The following is a 9,538-nucleotide window of genomic DNA, read 5'->3' on the forward strand; positions in this document are numbered from 1 at the left end:
ACCTGCCAGTGCACAAATGGAAGCTTTACACATATCTAACACTACTGCAATGATAATGAAATCAAATCATAACCAAAAGTAAAATTGCTAGTGCTAGCGCAAACAAACCAAAATAGTTTAAGGATTGTTTTAATGGCTTCTTGTGATAACCCTACATTCTTCTGTAGCTAAACACTGCTCTCTAGAGGGTCTGGTATGTTGGTACTGTACTTAGAAATCTAAGGAGACCCAATGCTTGCCCTCTGAATAATCCATTTAAAACTAATCCAACCACTATACAATATGTTTCTCGGCTGCCTAGATCATCAGTGATTTCAGATATGTAGGTATTTCACTGTGGGGGTGGGGGAGAATTACAGTTGGGGAGGGCTTGCACAGACAAAGCCAGAGCCTGGTCAGACCACACTCCTATTTTGCCTGGACAAGCACGACTTGTGGGATTCTCTGGCTGATCTAGCAGCTTTATTCCAAAGTGGACTCCAGCCTTCCAAGATCTCTAAATCCTTCCCTGTCTACTTTTTTCTTCTCCCACATGCTGTCTTCCCTTTCCCACATGTTTAACAGCAGCAAAGTTCTGGCAGTGACTGCCCACCCAATCTGCCTCATGTGCCACCCTCTCACATGATGATGGAGCAGCAGCTAAAGGCATTGACTTATGATGACTGCAGCAGCAGAGGTAGAAAGGCATATGGAGGAAGAAGTGGCAGCAGGCAGGTCTTGAGAGGTCTTGGAAGTCTAGAGCCCACTGTGGAAAAAGCTGCTAGTGTGACAACAAAAAGAATCAGCCAGAGAACATGATGGGTGACTAGCTTGTCCAAGCAAAGCTCTGAGCAAAGTTTAGCAAGGCTCCAACTTTGTATGTGCAAATAGAGTTGCCCAGTACAAAGAGCACCACACAACTGGAGAAAGTTTAATTCTTTCAGCAATGGTTGATATCCATATCATCATCATCATTCATGGAGGAGGCACACAAATTCATTTATTATTCTGAGGATCATAGCAACACAATTGAGAATCCTCAGAAGTTAGTCTATTTCTCTTTTTCATTTTGATTGAACCAAATTCCTTTCTGTTCACAAGAAGCTACTACTGAACGGTCAGGATCCTTACTGCAAGAATATTACTTGGGCCCTTGAAGACTACTTGAGAATTGCAACTGTGTCAGACAAAGATAAGGCTTTGCTTATATGGCCAAGCCAGTATCCTAATAGGACACCAGCTTGTCCAGGTAGGCATGAAAAATGTAGAGTCTCTATCTTACCCCTAGCGGTATTAAAAATACTGGGATTTAAGCACCTAATGAAGTAATTAATTCCTCTTGATTCCCTGTTAATAGAATCAGATATGCATAATTATAATTTATGGATGGAAAATTACTTCAATATGTGTAAACATACCTATTTACATCAGGGCACAAAACTGTATTACATCAACCCCATTTGAAACAGAAGGGTGGTCAATGAGTTTAGGATTACAGCTGATGGTTTTTAAAGGCTTTTAAATCATTTTATTTATCTTTACCTTAAATCTATTTATTTATAGCATGTCAGCAATATTTTTAAAAGGGGAAAGTTTAATAAAAAAAAAAACCTCTCTAAGCAATGAGATTTTCACCATCTACACTCGAGGGATATCACCTATTTCTCTTTATGTCTTCATTTCTCTAAGTAAAGCAGCCAGAACCAACTTTTCTAAGATAGATAGATAGATAGATAGATAGATAGATAGATAGATAGATAGATAGATAGATAGATAGATAATTTCAGCTCAAAGGGAATTCTTTATATGGATTTCCCCCCCCTATTGCATTCTAAAACTTACTGCATTTCTCAAGGTTTTCTACTGTATTGTAGCCAAAATCTATTATCTGGAGCAGATTCCTGAATATGTGCTATCAAGGGAATGAGAAAGGACAATCCCATTTAAAAATTTAGTGGTTCATGGTTTGCCACTGCCTTATAGGATGTTTTTTTCAACTTCACAGCATAACTCTGATATTCCATGGAAGTCCCCCATTCAAGTACTAACCACATCAGCCAAGCTTAGTCCTGAGGCCAGACAAGGTTGGGCACTTAGAACTAAGTTCCGGTATGTCTAAGATGACTTCCATCATTGTCCGTTTAGGATGCCAATCTTATGCACTTTGGAATGAGAATCCATTCAAATAGACACAACCAATCTATATTTGTGCTTGCATTGTTAGGCCATTTGATTGATCAGACTTGTGATTTTAGTGTCTTACCAAGGAATGGCTACTGTACTGGGCAACTCTCAAATATTATTTTGAATGGTAGAAGTTAACAACTGAAAGATTATGAAGAAAATTACATATCCTTATATTACCATATTTATCCAATGGGAAGATGACCTGACTATAAGGCACTCTCTGAAAAAGGAAGTGGGAAGTTTTTCTGGGAAGACAGAAAAACCTCATCTGCCTTTATTACCATCCTTAACATATTTTTCAGCAAATCTGATATGATCTTTGCATCTGAAAGTTAAATTATTTGGAGAAAAATTGTTCTTCATTTCAGGTAAATATATATTGTGTGTGTGTGTGCTTTTTAAAGAACTGCTTTTACAGAGGATGGAGTGTTTTTGTTTTCCTTATAACACAAACAGTGACAGAATCAAATATTTGACTACTATTAATTCATATATTTAAACTAAGTTCTTCCAAAAAAAGAAAAAAAAAAGAACAGGTAAGAGTCTTTCTTTGATAATGAAGCTCAAGCTCAGATACTTTGGTCACCTAATGCGAAGAGAGGACTCTTTGGAAAGGATCCTGATGCTGGGAAAGATTGAAGGCAAAAGGAGAAGGGGACCGCAGAGGATGAGATGGTTAGATAGCATCACTGAAGCAATGAACATGAAATTGGGCAAACTCCAGGAGGCAGGAAGGCCTGGCACGATATGGTTCATGGGGTCACGAAAAGTTGGACACGACTTAATGACTGAACAACAACAAGAATCTTTCTAATGATTAGTTTTCTTGAAAATTGGAGATTTGTGGGGAGTTAAAACTTACCATCAGCAGCACATTGTAGGAGGAGAACTGGCTTAGTCTATGGTAGCAAAAAGTCAGGAGTCTGGTAGCACCTTTTCTGACTGCAGGTAGTCCTCGTTTCATGACTGTCCTGTTTAGCAACTGTTTACCGTTACAACGGTGATGAAAAAATAATTTTACAACCAATCCTCCCTTGCAAGTCTGTAAAGCAAAGGAGAGCTGAAGTAAGATCATAAACACAGTTGTGGTTTCACTTAGTGACTGCTCCACTTAACAACCGAGTTGCTGGTTCCAATTGTGGTTGCTAAACCAGGACTCCCTGTAATACAGTTTATTAAAAAGCATAAACCTTTGTGAGCTGCCATTCACTACAACAGATTCCTTCTGATCATCTGCAGAGCAGAAATCAACCACTTGGGGGCACTCACTTCCAACCCACTGCAGCTAAGACGCTTCTTGGCAGTGCAATAAAACAAGGACCAAGACTTCATGAGGTCTTCCAAACTGGGCTTTTATCATGTGATTACCCAGCTTCATTCACAGGATTTTTCCACAGGCCCAGATACAGTGGTACCTCGGGTCACGAACTTAATTCGTTCCGCAAGTCTGGTCGCGACCCAAATTGGTCGTGGCCTGAATCAAATTTTCCCATAAGGTTCAATGTAATTACGATTAATCTGTTCTGAACCATATGTTTTTTTTTTTTAAACCACAAAAATATGACACATAGTACAGTACGAAGAGAGAGAGCACTAACCTTGCTCGACGCGACTTCTGGCGTGGAGGACAGGAAGGCGGGTGGGGAGGCGGTTATTGCTTGGAGGAATAACCCCTCCCTACAGGAAGCCACGACCACGTGTCATGGCAGGGAAAATGGCCGCAGATCCTGTTCGTCACCCGATCCGGCGTTCGCGAATGGAAGCAAAATTTTGCGAACGGTGCTGTTCGTGACCCGAATTGGTCGTGAACAGAAGCATTCGTGACCCGAGGTACCACTGTAATGCCTTGCATTTGTAACTCTCCATAGTCTTCCATATTCTTCCTACTCTAGAAAAATCTATTGAGAAGTGATGGAATAATGGTTCTTTTGGAAGTATTTGGAGAGATAGTCTGGAGCCACAGCACTAAAGAGCTGTGGAATGAAGAGAAGATATAACAGAAGCAAACTTCAAAAATAAATCCCATAAGAACAACTTTTTAGACCCATGATATATGAACCACTTTCTTTTATTAGTAGATTTTTTTTCTAGCAGAACAAGGAAATGTTACGGGAATTGGAACAATAAAAAGACCATTGTGGCTGAAGTTAATGACTTAAATGACACATGGAACACGAAAACAGCATTTGATTTGCCATGTGTTAAAGTTCTGTTTACATCAACAAGTCAATGTAGACACTTTCCAAAAGATAAAATCAGATCTACAGTGTATCTCACTTAGATTAAAAATGGAATATGTTCCTTAAACCTTGGAATTACGAAGCTGAAGATAACTGCCTATAAAATAGAATGAGATTCACAAACACATATGAAATATGTGTCCTGAGCATGCCGAGACAGCTTTCACTGATAAAGCAGACAAAACATGTAGATGAATGCCAATATAAGAATTTGAAGTTTCTCATTTCAGGTCTTATCTATATTTGGGTCAGTAAAAAGGAACTCTCCCTCCCCCAGTTCTATACCGTAGCATTTCAGTCCTCCCTTCCATCTTTTAACGTGAAGCTAGGGAAAATAATCTATGAAATCTGATTATGTGACAAAACTGGTTTTGCATTAGAGAGAGGCTTGCTTCAGGTGAATGTTTTTATGTAAAGAGACAGACATGGCAATGAAAGAGCTTTCAGTTAGTATGAGAGAGCTGCACTATGCCTTCCAAAAGCCTTTTTGCATTCTTTTTTTCAGTGAGTAAAAGTATTGCCTGGGTGATGATGATTTGTAAATATTAGCTTTTATTCTATTTTGTCTGATCCTCTTTATACTCTACCCCTAGGCACTGTTATTCTGGTGCTTTCCACAAACAGAGACATTACTTATCACAGCCAATTGGAGATAACCTGGAAACAGATGATGTCATGGTATTAGTGGCTGATCAAGTTAAGCTATGTGATGTCATTTGGACAGATTAGGAACCTCATTCAGCTATGCAATTCCGCCCCCCCCCCCCGAGCTCTGAGGGGGAAAGCAAAAACATCTATTTCTGTCTGAATCTCTTTGGAGCCACAGCACAAAAAAGAGAGTAGCAGGAAAAGGCTCTTTCATGGAAGGTTCCATCTTATTTTAGTTTTCTCTCTAAATGTTCCTATGTGTAAAAGAGGACAACAGAAACAAAGAAGTGAAGTTTTTTTGGCAAAACATGCTTTACAATCCTTAAATAAGATGTTTTGAAATTTCTGGGTGGAGAGGAAGTGTATTTCAGCTCAGTTGTGAGAGAAATAAGCATGCATAGAAATTGTGCTTTTATCACATGAAAGAAGTCCAGGCAAAAAATTATTTTATATCATAGTTCACAGACATCTTGGGTACTTCAGGTCCATCCAAATGAGAACCTATGACCTTCTTCTGAAGAAAAAGGATGAAGGGTATGGGGGATTTTGTGATATTAGCAGCTGGTATTTGTGTGGAGGAAGGAGCATGAATGAATTCTGGCTGACTGATAGCTGACATTTATATACTCCCTTCATGCCTAAGGCACTCAAAGTGTTTTATACTTTTTTAATTTTCAGGATAAGAGAGAGAATGCAAAAAGATGGGAATAGAAAGTGGAGGAGGTATTTCATTCTGGACTCAAATCCCAAGCTGGCAACATCTTTGATAGCCCACAACGAGTCTGGAGCCTTATCAATGAGTTTTTGTTGTGTTCGCCCTGGATCTTTGACAAGCTTACTTCTATAGTTCAAAATCATATATGTTCAAGAACAGGAGTAGGCAATGTTGTACTTGTAGAAAAAAAATATGTCTCTCCCTCTCCCAAACACTTTAAATTTACTGGGCCTTCAGTGCCAGCTAGACTTTATTGGTATCCACCTTCGGGGGAGGGTTAATTTATTATTACTGTTCTTTTTTTTAAAGTTTTGATGTATTTCTGTTGTTGCTTTTATAATTTTAACATGTTGCAATCTACCCAGCATCTTTTGAATTGACCAGCTATCAAAATAGTAGATAAATAAAATAAAGATTTCTCTCACTGCCCATCATTTGCCCTGCCCCATCGGATCTGACTTATTTATTTTAAAATATTTTTCTATGAACCACTGTAAAGTAAAACATCAGCCTCAAGTATAATCTGCATTTCCAGATTATATGGAAGTCTATCCTGCAAAGAAAGAAAGGTTAGAACAACATGTTTTGGGGGAAGAGTCTCAGCAATTTAGGTATATTCAACTGGATCTGGAAAAAAATAGCTATTTTATCTAAATATACGTGAGTCTATTCCACCTACTCCTTTGAGCTTAATATAGGCATCTCCTGCTAACAGTATGTCTATAAAGTGCTGGAGAAAGGGAAGAAGGCAGCTTGATTCTTCATGAAGGCTAATAATCTGAGTTTTATACCTAGCCCTTCCCCTTATCATCAGTCTTCACAGCAGGGTGGGCAATGAATCTCAACTCTCCAGTCATACTGAGAAACCTGCTTGCAGCAGAAGCTTCATACACACTACTTGGCCAGAAAAATGGCTTTATTGCAGACGCATCTACTGCGGAATATAGAAATCAAGCTTTGTCTCTGTGTCCATAGTTTAAGCTGCTGCCTTTTTTAATCAATTAACTTTGGGATGTTCTTTTCCTGGCCTTGAAAGTCAGAACATTTGCTTAGTGTTTACCTAATGGTTCCGTTTGGCTGAGAATTGTTGGCTCTAGTCTTGGCAGCTTCAGCTCTTACACCTATATCTGCCAGAAAATCATCACATCACCATCACCTTCCTGTTTCTCTACTGTTGCATATATTTAAGGTGCTTTGCTTTGCCAGAAGGGGAAGCAGGCTAGCCAGTTTTAGATTTAAATTGGAGTAGATGCCGAACCAGGTGGACCCTGAAGAGAAAGTAGATTAGAGAAACTAGGAGGAAATCAAAATTTTGTGATTGTAGAAGCTATTAGCAAGTTCCCACGCATTGTGAATGACATGTGGTTGGCAGAAGCTGGAAATACTAGTTTTAGAGAAAGTAATACTGATTATTGGCCAGAGCACCATTTCATCGGAGATGTATTAAAATTTAGAGTAGATGCTTTGTACCAAAAGTGTTTGTTTATTGTTGGAAAATTAGGGGGTTATGCCACTCAGAATTCTTAAACTGCAGCTGCATGAGTCAGAGCCGGTCTCCTGTGACGGGGAAAAGGGTCCCTGATTTCCTTTCCTTTGAAGTGTCATTGAAGCCACTGGGTTGAGAGGCTACGCTCCTTGCATAGGTAGGAGTTTTGTAAACAGAGATGACATCTATTTAATTAAATCTATTTAAGAATGCAAACCAAGCTGTGCTCTGGTATTGCCAACCCTTTTTTCTTTATACAATCAAAGAGTTGGTAGAGACCATTTAGGCCACTGAGTCAAATCCCTGCTTTGTGCAGGAATCCAAATTAAAACACTCTTGCTATATGGCTGCCCAGCCTATGCTTGAACACATCCAGGGAAAGGGGGACAACTAGTTCTCAAATATTTTGTTGACTGTCAAATGGCTGTAACTCTTAGGAAGTTTTTTCTATGTAGTGGCTGGTGTGGGTCTTCCGGGCTGTGTGGCCGTGTTCTGGAAGTTTTGTTTCCTAACATTTCGCCAGCACCTGTGACCGGCATCTTCAGAGTGCAGGAGCACAGACAGGAGCAGTTCTCTCTGTGCCCAGGGTGATGTGACCCTTTTGTGGGTATTTATAGAGATCTGAGGGGGGGGAAAGGGGGGGATTGGGGGTGTGTTGTGTGTGTTGGGTTACTGAGTGGCTGCTTGTTTTGGTGTCAGCATCTGTGTGTATCTTTCTGGGGATTAGGCAGGGTTTTTTCTTCTATTGAATTGTTAACGAGGGGCTGCTGGTGGTGATTAGCAAGTTCATTGTGTGAACTGTTCACATGTCCTGGTGGTTGAGCTGAGTTCGTTGACCTTTTGCAGGCTGTATTTTTCAGGATTGGTAGCCAGGTTTTGTTGATTTTTAGACTCTCCTCTTTTTTATTGAAACTGTGCTGGTGTTTGTGAATCTCAATGGCTTCCCGGTATAGCCTGGTATAGTGGCTGTTGGTGTTGTCCAGTATCTCTGTGTTTTCAAATAGGATTTTGTGTCCAGTGTGCTTGAGAGCATGTTCAGCTACTGCAGATTTTTCTGGCTGCTGTAGTCTGCAGTGTCTTTTGTGTTCTTTTATCCCGGTATGGATGCTGCGTTTTGTGGTCCCGATGTATACTTGCCCGCAACTGCATGGTATGCGGTATACTCCTGCGGCGGTGAGGGGATCCCTTTTGTCTTTTGCTGATTTTAGCACTTCTTGTACTTTTCTGGTGGGTCTGAAGATTGTTTGGAAATTGTGTTTTTCCATCAGTTTTCCCATGCGATCTGTGACCCCTTTGATGTAGGGCAGAAATACTTTGTTGGTGGGTGGCTGTTTTTCTTCTTCAGTCACATGTTGTTTTCTTGGTTTGATGACTCTTTATTTCATTCTTGGAGTAGCCATTCGCTTGTAGGACCCAATTAAGGTGAAAACACAGAGATACTGGACAACACCAACAGCCACTATACCAGGCTATACCGGGAAGCCATTGAGATTCACAAACACGAGCACAGTTTCAATAAAAAAGAGGAGAGTCTAAAAATCAACAAAACTTGGCTACCAATCCTGAAAAATACAGCCTGCAAAAGGTCAACGAACTCAGCTCAACCACCAGGACATGTGAACAGTTCACACAATGAACTTGCTAATCACCCCCAGCAGCCCCTCATTAACAATTCAATAGAAGAAAAAACCTTGCCTAATCCCCAGGAAGATACACACAGATGCTGACACCAAAACAAGCAGCCACTCAGTAACCCAACACACCCAACACACCCCCAATCCCCCCCTTCCCCCCCCCTCAGATCTCTATAAATACCCACAAAAGGGCCACATCACCCTGGGCACACAGAGAACTGCTCCTGTCTGTGCCCCTGCACTCTGAAGATGCCGGTCACAGGTGCTGGCGAAATGTTAGGAAACAAAACTTCCAGAACACGGCCATACAGCCCGGAAGACCCACACCAGCCATCGTATGCCGGCCATGAAAGCCTTTGACAATACATTTTTTCTATGTAGTTGGAATGTGCCTTCTTATCTCTTAAATCCATTTATTCTGGGCCCTGCACTCTGACAAAAGAAAAAACACTCTCGACCTTCTGTGTGTTACCCTTTCAGGGATTTGAAGACTGCTTTCATCTTCTGTCTTGGTTTCCTCTTCTCAAGGACAGACATGCCCAGCTTCTTCAATCTTATGGTTAGGGTTAGGACTGGTTTTGAGTCCCTTGATGATCCTCATTGCTCTTCCCTGAACCTGTCCCAGTTGCCCTCAATCCTTTTTATAACA

The sequence above is a fragment of the Python bivittatus genome, unplaced genomic scaffold (genome assembly GCF_059951505.1).
Source record: "Python bivittatus isolate LINGU-HERP-01145 unplaced genomic scaffold, Pbiv_v1 ctg000850_np1212, whole genome shotgun sequence".
Classification (NCBI taxonomy): domain Eukaryota; kingdom Metazoa; phylum Chordata; class Lepidosauria; order Squamata; family Pythonidae; genus Python; species Python bivittatus.